Source organism: Lissotriton helveticus, chromosome 7 (genome assembly GCF_964261635.1).
Source record: "Lissotriton helveticus chromosome 7, aLisHel1.1, whole genome shotgun sequence".
Lineage (NCBI taxonomy): Eukaryota > Metazoa > Chordata > Amphibia > Caudata > Salamandridae > Lissotriton > Lissotriton helveticus.
In genome coordinates this window covers 1295652490-1295668576 of record NC_136068.1, presented here as the reverse complement: position 1 = coordinate 1295668576, position 16087 = coordinate 1295652490, and the positions used below count along the sequence as shown (strand labels likewise).

The 16087-nt window shown below is 45.9% G+C and overlaps 1 protein-coding gene across 1 annotated transcript in view; it reads left to right on the top strand.

The window, feature by feature from the left end:
* The first annotated feature begins 1411 nt into the window (after window positions 1-1411).
* Window positions 1412-16087, top strand: part of UNC13D (unc-13 homolog D) — an 880699-nt gene continuing 866023 nt past the window's right edge. The window contains exon 1 of the mRNA XM_078654550.1: window positions 1412-1532. The gene's annotated coding sequence lies outside the window, so the exon portion shown is untranslated. The remainder of the gene's footprint in view (window positions 1533-16087) is intronic.

Below are 16087 nucleotides of genomic sequence, written 5' to 3'. Positions count from 1 at the left end.
CTCTGACGAGACACCGCGCCGAGGGGAACGAGACGCTTTGGCTCCCCCTAGTGGCCGGAGGCGGACGAAAAAGGGCAAAGGCGCGTAGGAGCAAGAAATGCTCCCGCGACTGATAATGGGCTCTGAAAGAAAAAACGGAGCACAGTAATAAACCCCACCATAAGAAAAACCAACAATCTCAAATACAGGAAACCCCCATTAGTCCACAATCCAGACAAATTGAGGAGAAAGGGAGGAAAACACTTAACTGGCTGCGAAGCAGCGAAGAAAGAGGAGGTGGTCATGAGAGGGACGTCCTATCTAGCTGCAGTGGAGACTAAGAAAGGACTACAATATGGACTGCCTAATGTGACTCATGGGAGTTGTAGTTAATGGACATTTCTTTTCTGTTTGCCCATATCCTTGGTTCTAAAGTAGGGCTGTTGTTATTTGGTTTGTTTTTGGCTGCTGTGACTTTTGTAATAAAACAGCGGAGAAGGTACAAAAGCATAATCTGAAGCCTCCGGTCCTGACAGAATCTGTGATTAAATTCAATATCCACCAGAAAGAGAATTACCGAAGATAAGTAACTTGTTCTTAAGTCAGTTCTTGTTCATTAAATTGTGCTCTCTGAATTAATATTGGAGGGCATACCGACTATTGGTTTCTAAACCTGTTTTGTGTAACTCTCTGTAATTTAGCAAAATGTTTTCTCTTTGAAGTACAGACATGTGGAACTATTAGATAATAATAGTTTGTGGTATAAATAGTTGTTTTGTGGCGCTATATCCTCCTCTTCAAAAGAATGCGGAATTGCTCACACAATTATAAAGTGAAATGAGAATGATTCTCTAGTATTTCATGCCCGCACCACAGTTTATATATAGATGGTATTTGTGTTAGTAACTGTTGTGTTACTTTATTAATTGGGCACTTATTACATAATTCTTCGGTTATATCCAGTATTGTGAAGTTCCCAGGGTCAAGGTCATGTGACATCACTTTCTAGGAAGATTCAGGGTCAAAGTTCTTGGGATGCCTCGAGATCCAGGGGGGGTGTGGAGTCACGTTTGCTACGCCAGACGTTTTGATGAATAGACGTGCAAGCAACACACCCTGTTTTAACATACTAGGGTTATGTCATCATGGTATCAGAAAAGGTTGAGAACATATAAAGCATGTACAGAGGATATAAAAATCTCAACAGCAAAACCGGTAAAAAAAAAAAAATAGAGCAAAGGCCTGACCCAGGGAGCACGAGATCCAACAGACGAGGGTTTGGCATCCCTCAACTGGGAGATTCAGCAGATACTGACAGGTCCTGGCAGCAGGGTCCGGGGCCCCACCCAGCATCGGCGCATTCATGTGTGCCCATGATAAGCGGAGGAAGGAAACCATGTCATATCACCCTCTGCTTTCATATTTCACTGTTGTTTCTCTCTCTTTGTGCATGGACGCCCGCCCGCGCCCCGGAGAGTCGCCTCAGACCGAAAAGCCTTCAGTTTCACCCAGGGGTGGGAGCGGCGGTGATCGGGAGCAGTCAAGCAGGCACGGTAAATATGCCCGGTGGGGAGTGGGTGTTCTTGCACGGATTGTTTTTAGTATGGCCTGTGTGTTTCCAACATGCTTGTGACTGAGTGAGAGGGAGCGCCGGAGAGATGGACGCAGCAGAGACAGACGTCTCTGATGGCGTCTGAGAGACTCCACAGACTTTGTCTCGCGCCAGCTTCCGAGGACTCCCGTCTACGATGGTTCATTGTGTGTCACAACATGTGTGTGGAGTGTGTGTGGAGTGTCGGATGCCTGACAACAGCCTCGAATCTTTTGTAAAAGGCAGGCTCCCCAAAATGATAAAGGAAACTAAATTATCGCTACTCACGTTGTTGTGTTGCTGGAGAGATGGGAGAATGACGCTTTGATATTGTTGTATAATCAAGAACAGTGGTCCTTAGAACAACAAGCAAATACACGGAAGAATAAATATAAACCAAATGGTAATATATTCTGGGGAAGTGTCCAGCCGGACAGTTTATTTCCCTGATACAAAAATACTAAAACAAATGTAACACTGAGTGTGATAGAAACGGGGCACCGTCCGGTGTCCGACTACCACACTGGAAAAACATACAACATACACAATAACAGGCAATGGCAAGACGTCTGTTCAGAGTAAAAATACACCAGACAATCTAAAATATACACATATGCAAGAAAAAATTATATCAGCATTCGTTGCATTTAGTGTAATATGTCGACGACGTTTCGAACCATACTTAATAGAGGTTCATCCTCAGGACAGAGGTTAATTGCCTTAAAATTACACATTTGTGAATATATCACTGATAATAGGACATAAACCATATAAAAAGAAGGGGAGACATAAAAAAAGATAGAGACATGTCATTAAAACATTACCACAACTGCGTACATAGATTGCATGACTCATACCATGCCAAGGTGCAGCCGGTAACGAGATGTGGATCATGCAGAGTATGGGCAGTGAAGAACACTGACGAGAAACAGGGCTAGTGGCGCCGAGTGTTGAATCAACTGTGACAAGTGCACGAATAAGGTGCGGATGGAGTGAAGTGAGGGCGGACCGGCGTGCTAAACAACCAATGAACTGAACCTCAGTGTGTCTGAAGTGAGGAATTGCGCTTACCAATGGTTTCGCACTCTTGTAGGAAAATTCCTTAAGCTAGGTAGTATAGCTTAATTATACAATAAATCTAAAGGGAAAATAATTGACACTATAGTAGCCAAAAAAGTAGTAAATTCCCATTTAGAGTGTGGTTGAGAAATTGCTCGTACCTTAAATGAGTGCCCTCAGTACTGTGGTCTGTGGAGGGAAGGGCGACATGTGAATAAATATGGCAATTGCGATCGGAGTGACCGTGGTGAACAAAAAACGCAGGAAATCAGGTCTTACCCGAAAATAATAGTCACGATAACCAAGTCTGGGAAAGAAAGGACAAGGGCAGCATAAGTAACAGTGGTGTCTTAAGCTTGACTCCTACTGCGGGTGCACATTGACCAGGGCCAATCTTACCTGGGAAGCGCTGGGAACAAGACCGCAATGGGGATTCTTGCTAGCACCGGTGTAAAACGCGGCGTCTCCGTGCAATGCGGGAAGCGGCGAAGGTATACGGGAGGTCACGTGGGAAAACGGACCAATCCGATTGCGCCCAAACTTGGCGGCCATTTCGGATCGGGGAAATAATCTAATGGCATGATATGACAAGGGGGAAACGGAGTGGTGTGCACGGCGGGTGTCCGCCATCTTACAGTGGTGCCCGGCCCAACAGGACGTATATAACTTAGTAACTAAGTGAGAACCCACCAGTGTCAAAAGATATGGGTGGATAGCGTAGGCTAGCGTGCCGTGAATCACAGACATTCAGAACAATATCCTAAAGCTGGTGTTAGATTGTAAATGCATTTCAAGCACATTTCAATTATGTTACATTTACATATACATGGAAAAAATATTCAGAACCATATTTACAATTATGTTCCAAGCTTGCGGAAGAATCCGTGGGGAGAAGAAAACAGATAATGTTAAATCAGAGAAGTCCAGTCCTCAGTCCGATTTAACCCTGTGTGAAGACTTTTGGTCTTCAGGATCCATCTCAATTCCTCTTTGTTCAAGAGTTGTTGCAGGTTACCCCCGCGGCTCGGGAGTTTTACCAGGCAAATGATAGTCCATTTGAAATCCATTTCAGTGTGGGATTGTTCTGTGAAATGCTGTACCAGGGGTGCATTCGCAGTTCGGCATCGTATCCTGCTCCGATGTTGGCACATCCTTGTTCGTGCCTTTTGTGTGGTTTGTCCGATATAGATCATGGAGCATGGGCACAACAAAGCATAGATTGCATTAGAGCTATTGCAGTTTGAGAAATCTCTGCGTTCGTGTTTCAAATCATTGTAAATAAACTCTTTGCCTTCTATGGTACTATCACACATAGAACAATTCCCACATTTTACATGCCCAGTGAGCTTTGGCAAACCCCAGAGTGTGTCAATTGTGGTCATCTCTACCGGTGCAGGTAGGGCTGCCCGCACCAAGTGATCTTTTAAGTTTTTTGCCTTCTTAAAGGCAAACATCGGTTTATCCAGTTGGAGTTGGTCAGCATTCAACACATCCCAATGTTTTTTGATGCTTTTGGTAAGTGAGTTAGATATCGGAGAGAAAGTTGTTACACATACCATCCGGTTTTGTGTCTTTTTTGGTTTAGATTCCAACAGAACTTCCCTCGGGCAAAACCATGCTCTTTTTAATGATGTTTTAATTAGTCTTCGGGGGTAACCTCGGGTGCTGAGTTTAGCGCTGAGTACATGGGCCTCTTTAAAGTAATATTGTTGGGCAGTGTTTCTGACCAATGGTTGTCTGCAATCCCTTCTTTCACCTCATCAGCTGTGTGCCACACCTAGCACTCTGGATTCTAATATTCTCCACCCTATATGAAACCGACGTCAATCAATTCCTCTTGGCATGAAGAAGAGGAAGGAAGTGTGGTGTTATAGGGATGATGTATCTGCTGTAGGTTGTTATAGGAATGACGTACCTGCGTTAGGGTGTTATAGGAATGACGTATCTGCGTTAGGGTGTTATAGGGATGACGTATCTGCGTTAGGGTGTTATAGGGATGACGTATCTGCAGTAGGGTGTTATAGGAATGACGTATCTGCGTTAGGGTGTTATAAGACTGACGTATCTGTGTTAGGGTGTTGTCGTAACACAACTGATTTGGTAGAGGTATCTTTATACCAAGGCTCGGTTGCAAGGGCGTTGGAGCAGTATCCATTTTCAACAACAAAGAGAATAATATTTGTGACACTTGATTCAAACTGGAGATGCCAATGGATGGCTGTGCAGGCCCATGTTACCCTACAGAAATGACGTATCCGCGTTAGGGTGTTATAGGAATTACGTATCTGCGTTAGGGTGTTATAGGAATTATGTATCTGCGTAAGGGTGTTATAGGAATGAGTATCTGCGTTAGGGTGTTATAGGAATGACGTATCTGCGTTAGGGTGTTATAGGGATGACGTATCTGCAGCAAGGGTGTTATAGGAATGACGTATCTGTGTTAGGGTGTTATGGAATGACGTATCTGTGTTAGGGTGTTATAGGAATGACGTATCTGTGTTAGGGTGTTATGGAATGACGTATCTGCGTTAGGGTGTTATAGGAATAACGTATCTGCGGTAGGGTGTCCTAGGAATGACTTATCTGCGGTAGGGTTATATAGGAATGACGTATCTGCATTAGGGTGTTATAGTAATGAGGTATCTGCGTTAGGGTGTTATAGGGATGACGTATCTGCAGTAGGGTGTTATAGGAATGACGTATCTGTGTTAGGGTGTTATAGGAATGATGTATCTGCGTTAGGGTGTTATAGGAATGACGTATCTGCGTTGGGGGTTATAGGAATGACGTATCTGCGTTAGGGTGTTATAGGAATGACCTTTCTGCGTTAGTGTTATATAGGAATGATGTATCTGCATTAGGGTGTTATAGGAATGATGTATCTGCGTTAGGGTTATATAGGAATGACGTATCTGCGTTAGGGTGTTATATGAATGACGTATCTGTGTTAGTGTTATATAGGAATGATGTATCTGCATTAGGGTGTTATAGGAATGACGTATCTGCATTAGGGTTATATAGGAATTACGTATCTGCGTTAGGGTGATATAGGAATGACATATCTGCGTTAGGGTTATATAGGAATGATGTATCTGTGTTAGGGTGTTATAGGAATGATTTATCTGCCTTAGAGTTATATAGGAATGACGTATCCGCGTTAGGGTGTTATAGGAATGACGTATCTGTGTTAAGGTTATATAGGAATGATGTATCTGCATTAGGGTGTTATAGGAATGAGGTATCTGCGTTAGGGTGCTATAGGAATGACGTATCTGTGTATGGGGCTATAGGAGTGATGTATCTGCATTAGGGTTATATAGGATTGACGTATCTGCATTAGGGTGTTATAAGAATGACGTATCTGCGTTAGGGTGTTATAAGAATGATTATCTGCATTAGGGTGTTATAGGAATGATGTATCTGCATTAGGGTGTTATAGGAACCATGTATCTGCGTTAGTGTGTTAGAGGAATGCTGTATCTGTGTTAGGGTGTTATAGGAATGAGTATCTGCATTAGGGTGTTATAGGAATGCTGAATCTGTATTAGGGTGTCATAGGAATGACGTATCTGCGTTAGGGTGTTATAGGAATGACATGTTATAGGAATGACGTATCTGCATTAGGGTGTTATAGGAATAAATATCTGCATTAGGGTGTTATAGGAATGATGTATGTGCATTAGGGTGTTATAGGAATGACGTATCTGCGTTAGGGTGTTATATGAATGCAGTATATGCTTTAGGGTGTCACAGGAATGACTTATCTACGTTGGGGTGTTATAGGAATGACATATGTGTTAGGGTGTTATAGGAATGACGTATCTGCGTTAGGGTGTTATAGGAATGACATATCTGCGTTAGGGTGTTATCGGAATGACGTATCTGCGTTAGGGTGTTATAGGAATGACGTATCTGTGTTAGGGTGTTGTCGTAACACAACTGATTTGGTAGAGGTATCTTTATACCAAGGCTCGGTTGCAAGGGCGTTGGAGCAGTATCCATTCTCAACAACAAAGAGAATAATAATTGTGACACTTGATTCAAACTGGAGATGCCAATGGATGGCTGTGCAGGCCCATGTTACCCTACAGGAATGACGTATCCGCGTTAGGGTGTTATAGGAATTACGTATCTGCGTAAGGGTGTTATAGGAATGAGTATCTGCGTTAGGGTGTTATAGGAATGATGTATCTGCATTAAGGTGTTATAGGAATGCCATAACTGTGTTAGGGTGTCATAGGAATGACGTATCTGCATTAGGGTGTTATAGGAATGACGTGTTATAGGAATGACGTATCTGCGTTCGGGTGTTATAGGAATGATTATCTGCGTTAGGGTGTTATAGGAATGATGTATCTGCATTAGGGTGTTATAGGAATGATGTATCTGCGTTAGGGTGTTATAGGAATGCCATATCTGCGTTAGGGTGTCACAGGAATGACTTATCTACGTTAGGGTGTTATAGGAATGACATATGTGTTAGGGTGTTATAGGAATGACGTATCTTCGTTAGGGTGTTATAGGAATGACATATCTGCGTTAGGGTGTTATCGGAATGACGTATCTGCGTTAGGGTGTTATGGGAATGACGTATCTTTATTAGGGTGTTGTCGTAACACAACTGATTTGGTAGAGGTATCTTTATACCAAGACTCGGTTGAAAGGGCGTTGGAACAGTATCCATTTTCAGCACCAAAGAGAATAATAATTGTGACACTTAATTCAAACTGAAGATGCCAATGGATGGCTGTGCAGACCCATGTTACCCCAGTGCCACCTGTAGATCACCACTCACCTATAAGTCTCTGGTCACAGGCCAGCGCTACGTTTAATTATGCGCTTGTTTCAGCACACTAGCAGAGTGGGATTTCTGAATATCCAGCCAAAAATATCATGCTACAAAAATATCAGCCAAAGTATTGACTACCAGATTATCGTGAATAAAAGTATGTGGAGGTAAGTATAGATGTACTGCTCTTCACTCAACATACATGTATCTTGGTGTGTAGATCAGGAGTTGAGAGAGACTCAGTACTTTCCTATACATACTTCTCTTTATGATATTGAGGTTGTCAATATGCCACAGTATTTTTATTTCACAATATTTTTCCTTCAAGTGAAATGTAATCCTCTAGCATGATGCAATAATTAAAAGGTTACACAGTGCGCGGTATTAAATTCATAAATAAATAATTTGTCTATCTCTTGGTTCTTATGCACTGCGAATTTGTCATTCTGGAATCATGTTGTATGCATTTGTAATTGCATTTATATATCGGATACTACCCCTGACGAGGCGTCGGAGATCAGCTTAATCTGTTTTAGAAATCGCCAAAATACTTGGCGTTATATTGAGCAGGTCAGGAAAAGCAGATTAATATGTTTTTTTGTTGCTTTATTGAAGTACCCAAGGGTCCGGAAGTGACAACTGCGGAATAGGTGCTACATAAACACAATCACACACATAAAGGGGGGGCCGTCCAGTCCACTCAAGCACAGATAGTACAAATGACCACTAATTTCACGAATCACAAAGTGAAGCGCCTCGAGGCTTAAATAACCAGTGTTTTAATCACCCATCTCACGGTCCCCAGCCAAAGGGAATTCGATTCCGTGTCGCAGATTACTGAGCAGGAGTTCAGCTCACTGAGCCATCTCAATGGCAAACAGGCTTCGATGAGATTTCATCCAACCTTGTATCCCGTCTAGGAAACTGTACTGGGCGGCCTCTGCCACATTGCTGCCTAGAAGCACAGCCTGCAACATCAGACGCCTAAAAACCGCACAGCACCTTCTTACTAGTTCAATTACAGCATGGTCTTGGACTGCCGGCCACCTCCCCCCCTTAAAACACTGACTGAATTACCCAACTCAACCAGTCAACACATGGGGGTCTTTGGAAGTCAAGGGGGGGTACAGGGCCCCCCCCCCCTGGCCGTATTTATTAAAATATAAAAACAAATCAAAATTTTTAATCAAATAAACATTTCTGACAATTATTATAATGCACACTTTTCAGAAGATTAGATTGACATCCGTTTCGACATGGTATGATGGGCTAACCTTAACAAATAGCTAGTACAGCGTGTTTCCTAACGTAATCTAATCATCCTGAAAATTAAACTGCATTCTAATATTTTTAATAAAGTCCTATGGCAAGGTCGCCAACCGGTGTCAGATCCTTTTACAGCTGCGCTCTCACGTTGAAGATGCGCATGCGCAACCCAGGGCACGTTACACCCACGTGCGCTCCCTGAACTCCATTTAACCATAACAGGAGGGCCCAGACACTCGCGCACCTTAGTGACGTCATAGTGTTGTGAGGGGTGGCTACCAGCCTGAGGAAAGCGTAGACTCCCTCCCCCGCACCCTTTAAAACGGGATATCATATCCTGCCCCTGAAGTTCTGAGAGAGACCAATGGCCCCTCCCGCGGGCGGCCCCTTTCGTGAATGGGTCCGCCCCCCCGTAAGGACCTTAAAATGCTGCTCACCGATTAATGACCTTACCGCCAGACACACATAATAAATACGACATTGCTATTCTAAAAGGAAAAAAGGCCTAAGGAGAAAATTGTTAATACACAGCAAAGCACAAAACATATACATATACAGATACTCCTGTAAGCGGGAAAAAGGCCTAAGGAGAGAATTAGTTAAATATCACGGCACTGCACAATATATTTACATCTGTTCTACCTTCCAGTAAACGGGAAATTCAAGGCCTACTGGATCAAACCCCCTAAACCTATAGTCCGGCACATTGACAAACCTGATTCTTACCATTTGCCAGGCCCCAAGGTCTGCTAACAAGGGATGGAGGGTGGGGAAAATTACACGGCCCCACGGTGGGGCGAGGAGCGAGCCTGGGAGCGCGGGCACAAAGAGGCCGCTTCCCGCGCTCCCCAGGCTTTTAACCCTTTCGCCGCCGCGACCCCGCCCCCTCGCCCCGGAAGCACACAAGTACTTCCGGGGCGAGGGCGCGGGGCAAGCGGCCCCGAAAGGGACGGGGTGTGGGAGGGGCCGGGCCCCGCCATGCTTGCGTGGGGGCCTATTGGCCCCCCCTTGTATCATGGTCTTGGACTGCCGGCCACCTCCCCCCCTTAAAACACTGACTGAATTACCCAACTCAACCAGTCAACACATGGGGGTCTTTGGAAGTCAAGGGGGGGTACAGGGCCCCCCCCCTGGCCGTATTTATTAAAATATAAAAACAAATCAAAAATTTTAATCAAATAAACATTTCTGACAATTATTATAATGCACACTTTTCAGAAGATTAGATTGACATCCGTTTCGACATGGTATGATGGGCTAACCTTAACAAATAGCTAGTACAGCGTGTTTCCTAACGTAATCTAATCATCCTGAAAATTAAACTGCATTCTAATATTTTTAATAAAGTCCTACGGCAAGGTCGCCAACCGGTGTCAGATCCTTTTACAGCTGCGCTCTCACGTTGAAGATGCGCATGCGCAACCCAGGGCACGTTACACCCACGTGCGCTCCCTGAACTCCATTTAACCATAACAGGAGGGCCCAGACACTCGCGCACCTTAGTGACGTCATAGTGTTGTGAGGGGTGGCTACCAGCCTGAGGAAAGCGTAGACTCCCTCCCCCGCACCCTTTAAAACGGGATATCATATCCTGCCCCTGAAGTTCTGAGAGAGACCAATGGCCCCTCCCGCGGGCGGCCCCTTTCGTGAATGGGTCCGCCCCCCCCGTAAGGACCTTAAAATGCTGCTCACCGATTAATGACCTTACCGCCAGACACACATAATAAATACGACATTGCTATTCTAAAAGGAAAAAAGGCCTAAGGAGAAAATTGTTAATACACAGCAAAGCACAACACATATACATATACAGATACTCCTGTAAGCGGGAAAAAGGCCTAAGGAGAGAATTAGTTAAATATCACGGCACTGCACAATATATTTACATCTGTTCTACCTTCCAGTAAACGGGAAATTCAAGGCCTACTGGATCAAACCCCCTAAACCTATAGTCCGGCACATTGACAAACCTGATTCTTACCATTTGCCAGGCCCCAAGGTCTGCTAACAAGGGATGGAGGGTGGGGAAAATTACACGGCCCCACGGTGGGGCGAGGAGCGAGCCTGGGAGCGCGGGCACAAAGAGGCCACTTCCCGCGCTCCCCAGGCTTTTAACCCTTTCGCCGCCGCGACCCCGCCCCCTCGCCCCGGAAGCACACAAGTACTTCCGGGGCGAGGGCGCGGGGCAAGCGGCCCCGAAAGGGACGGGGTGTGGGAGGGGCCGGGCCCCGCCATGCTTGCGTGGGGGCCTATTGGCCCCCCCTTGTATCATGGTCTTGGACTGCCGGCCACCTCCCCCCCTTAAAACACTGACTGAATTACCCAACTCAACCAGTCAACACATGGGGGTCTTTGGAAGTCAAGGGGGGGTACAGGGCCCCCCCCTGGCCGTATTTATTAAAATATAAAAACAAATCAAAAATTTTAATCAAATAAACATTTCTGACAATTATTATAATGCACACTTTTCAGAAGATTAGATTGACATCCGTTTCGACATGGTATGATGGGCTAACCTTAACAAATAGCTAGTACAGCGTGTTTCCTAACGTAATCTAATCATCCTGAAAATTAAACTGCATTCTAATATTTTTAATAAAGTCCTACGGCAAGGTCGCCAACCGGTGTCAGATCCTTTTACAGCTGCGCTCTCACGTTGAAGATGCGCATGCGCAACCCAGGGCACGTTACACCCACGTGCGCTCCCTGAACTCCATTTAACCATAACAGGAGGGCCCAGACACTCGCGCACCTTAGTGACGTCATAGTGTTGTGAGGGGTGGCTACCAGCCTGAGGAAAGCGTAGACTCCCTCCCCCGCACCCTTTAAAACGGGATATCATATCCTGCCCCTGAAGTTCTGAGAGAGACCAATGGCCCCTCCCGCGGGCGGCCCCTTTCGTGAATGGGTCCGCCCCCCCGTAAGGACCTTAAAATGCTGCTCACCGATTAATGACCTTACCGCCAGACACACATAATAAATACGACATTGCTATTCTAAAAGGAAAAAAGGCCTAAGGAGAAAATTGTTAATACACAGCAAAGCACAAAACATATACATATACAGATACTCCTGTAAGCGGGAAAAAGGCCTAAGGAGAGAATTAGTTAAATATCACGGCACTGCACAATATATTTACATCTGTTCTACCTTCCAGTAAACGGGAAATTCAAGGCCTACTGGATCAAACCCCCTAAACCTATAGTCCGGCACATTGACAAACCTGATTCTTACCATTTGCCAGGCCCCAAGGTCTGCTAACAAGGGATGGAGGGTGGGGAAAATTACACGGCCCCACGGTGGGGCGAGGAGCGAGCCTGGGAACAAAGAGGCCGCTTCCCGCGCTCCCCAGGCTTTTAACCCTTTCGCCGCCGCGACCCCGCCCCCTCGCCCCGGAAGCACACAAGTACTTCCGGGGCGAGGGCGCGGGGCAAGCGGCCCCGAAAGGGACGGGGTGTGGGAGGGGCCGGGCCCCGCCATGCTTGCGTGGGGGCCTATTGGCCCCCCCTTGTATCATGGTCTTGGACTGCCGGCCACCTCCCCCCCTTAAAACACTGACTGAATTACCCAACTCAACCAGTCAACACATGGGGGTCTTTGGAAGTCAAGGGGGGGTACAGGGCCCCCCCCCTGGCCGTATTTATTAAAATATAAAAACAAATCAAAAATTTTAATCAAATAAACATTTCTGACAATTATTATAATGCACACTTTTCAGAAGATTAGATTGACATCCGTTTCGACATGGTATGATGGGCTAACCTTAACAAATAGCTAGTACAGCGTGTTTCCTAACGTAATCTAATCATCCTGAAAATTAAACTGCATTCTAATATTTTTAATAAAGTCCTACGGCAAGGTCGCCAACCGGTGTCAGATCCTTTTACAGCTGCGCTCTCACGTTGAAGATGCGCATGCGCAACCCAGGGCACGTTACACCCACGTGCGCTCCCTGAACTCCATTTAACCATAACAGGAGGGCCCAGACACTCGCGCACCTTAGTGACGTCATAGTGTTGTGAGGGGTGGCTACCAGCCTGAGGAAAGCGTAGACTCCCTCCCCCGCACCCTTTAAAACGGGATATCATATCCTGCCCCTGAAGTTCTGAGAGAGACCAATGGCCCCTCCCGCGGGCGGCCCCTTTCGTGAATGGGTCCGCCCCCCCGTAAGGACCTTAAAATGCTGCTCACCGATTAATGACCTTACCGCCACAGGCCAGGTAGTTTACCGACTATCTGCCCCCCCCCCCCAAACCGCCTACACTGAAAGGTCATAACTTCCTAATCCAAAAACCCTCTACCCCTGCTATTTAGTTCCCTATCCCTAGGGCATCCCCAACTCTGTCCACTGGACCCCCCACCCTGTGAGTAGAGCCTCTAATAAACGTCAACCCCTCATTATCAGCCGACTGTTAGTCTACTTAGTCCTGAGATGACCCCCTGTGGGATATTCTGCGATTAATGTGTATGAAATAGTTTCTCGAACCAAGTGTTGATCCTCTTTATCGAGTGATTCTTCACCGAGTGACTCCTTGCACTCGCCTAGTCCCCCCCCCCTTTTCCGTGCCGCCTGGGGAAAACTGAGCCCCCCCTATGGTGCAGTCTGGGTCCTATCATCGTTACCCCATGTCCTAAAATGAATGAGGGTGTGGGGGCACGCCTCTCGAGGCTCCCTGCAGATGCTATGACCGGGGGTATCCTGGTACTACCATTCTACCCTTCCCACTGGCATACTGTACAGTCTGCTAACCATCCACACCTAGCCACTACGCTCTGGAAAGTGTTAAGTGTATGGTACTACTTTTATGATGGAAATCCCTACTTCCTGAACAGGGGAAATGAGGCGTTGCATAGGCCTATCATTCCTGGGGTTGCCTAGGCCAGGAATGCACACCCTTGTGTACTGTCCCATCTCTACCGTTGTCACTACCAATTGTTGACTATGCATATACCATGCTGAGACTGGTGGCCCTGCGTGCACAGGCGCCGTTACTGGAGGTATACAATATCCTGTTAAGGCAAATACTGCCATTTTTGTGAAACAACATCCTGCTACATTACTGCCGCCAGCCCAATTAGGGGCTTACACACCGAAACAATCAACTCTGTGTTGGCACCTCCTGGGTCTTTTGATCGCTCGCCCATCACACTTGCGTTGTTGTTTGCCATCCTCTACCTGACGTAAGCATCCCTTGGGCTGTCCACCTGTAGCAGCTGTTGTGACGCGGAGCACTCCAGATATCCACCATGGACCCGGCCATACATAAATGAAAAAGATAAACACAAACCATTAGTGTTTCTGGCGATAACTGCTGTACACGTGCTAGTCTTACATTGCCATCACTTGCTACGTTTGAGACACAATTAGCGTCAGATGCATACTCCTAAACACTTCCGACTAAGTGTTGAGCATAACCTTAGTTTGTGTCCCCTGTAGCGTGACTGTATAAGTGTTACGAAGAGTGCCCTGTAAAAATGGCCTTCATTAACGAATACTACCCAGTGTGTAGTGCAGTGACACAAAGCATGGAGTCCCCAGTGCATACCATAGCGCCCTCACGACTCCTTAAGGATGATTAGGATATCAGTTTAAAAGGAACAGTCAGTTTGTATTGGCACCCACCCACCCAATCACAACTTGATGAGATATACGTATTCTAAGTATCGAACCCCTCGCGCCTGACTGTTGACTTCGACCGTGGCTGACAGTGGTAACGCGTAATATAACTAAGGGGCAACCATAACCTATATATATTATTCATATGATACCAGACTGAGCATCATTCCCTTAACAAGTTGCAAGTAACAGGTGGCCCTCCAGCTGCCACACCTGATTTTCCAATCAATTCATAGTATACCGCCACCTATTGTAAATCTTGATGCAACATTAGCTTCAACAGATCAGGGTTTAATGTGTTACCGTTCATTAACCCATTCTGCCTCCCCCAGTTCAGCCCTGTTCATATGCAAATCTGTCTGACCCTCCTGCCCATATAAGAGCACCAGCAGTATCAGAGATGGGATTTAGGCATGGTCACGACCTTCTTCTTTATATCCATTCTACTATAGTGAGTCCTTAGCGTGCTCTATGTCCTCTGAGAAAATTACCTGAAACTAACAGGCCTACTATGGAATGGTAATTTCCAGGCTGACATTTGGTACGGCTGACTTACTTAGGCAATAAACAGGGGGGGAAGAATTAAGTGCCAAATGGTGTTAAGTAAACACGCAAGTGCACACAGGTGACCCCGAACTAGTATTGTCAATATTCCCGATAGATATATCCCTTACGTGGCCACTTTATCATGTTACCGTTGGTAAGTGGCATTACTTTGGTTCGGGGGCGTCAAAGGTTATCTACCACTGTAACCAGGCTTAAATCGCACTGTGCCTGGTAACTCGTGCTACACATTTCATCGATCTGGCTAGATCAATGTTTAAAGCATTTAGCACCATCTACAGAGCATCTCAGTGACAAGGAGTACCACTATACACCAACTGTAAGTAATTCAAACAGAACAGGGCTCCTCGCTCAGGGGTGGCATTTCACATTCCAAATTTAGGTTTCCATAAGAAAACCACTGGAGGATTCACTCTCTTGGTCCGAGTGGTAAAGCCCTGGAAGTCAATGCCACCTAAGTCTCGCTGCATTCAGTGATGCATACAGTTCAGAAGAGAAGAGTTGGATGTTCATGAGATAACCATGTGACGCACCCACCCCAGGAATGAGCAATAATTAACACATCAATACCAGAGCCATCCTGAGCTGCGGGCCCGTCCCATCTAGAAAACAGACCCGGGGACTTGCTGCTGTTAGTGTTTCTAAAAATTCCAAGAAACTAGCCCTCCACCCCAGAATGCTATTCCGAACTGATGAGCAGGGGGGGGGGGCCTACCTGACCGTCCCTACCGTCGCATTCAGTGATGCACAAAGTACAGAAGAGAAAAGAAAGTTGGATGATTACATGTCAGGCAACCCTCTCACACTATGCTCACATAATTTGGCTCCCTGATCCGGCTAGATCAATGTTTAAGGCCTTCTGGACCACCTACAAATCATCTCAAGTGGGAAGGGGGAACACTACCTACAAAACGTATGCAATGCAGACAAAAGGGTGGCAACACCTCGGATTCCCACTCAAGTTTCCATAAGAAATCCACCTGAGGGCTCCCTTTTAGGTCCCAATGGCCAAGCCCTGGCAGTCATAATCCCCTAGGGTTCGTTGCATTCAGTAATGCATAAAGTTCAGAAGAGAAGAGTTTGGTGTTCATCAGTTAACCATATGGCGCACCCCCCCTAGTATTGAGCAACATTCGACCATCAATACAAGTTCAATGTATGTCATCTGCGTCAATCAGCGTGAACTAGCTGTAGGAAAAGATATAATGCGCAACGCACCCCC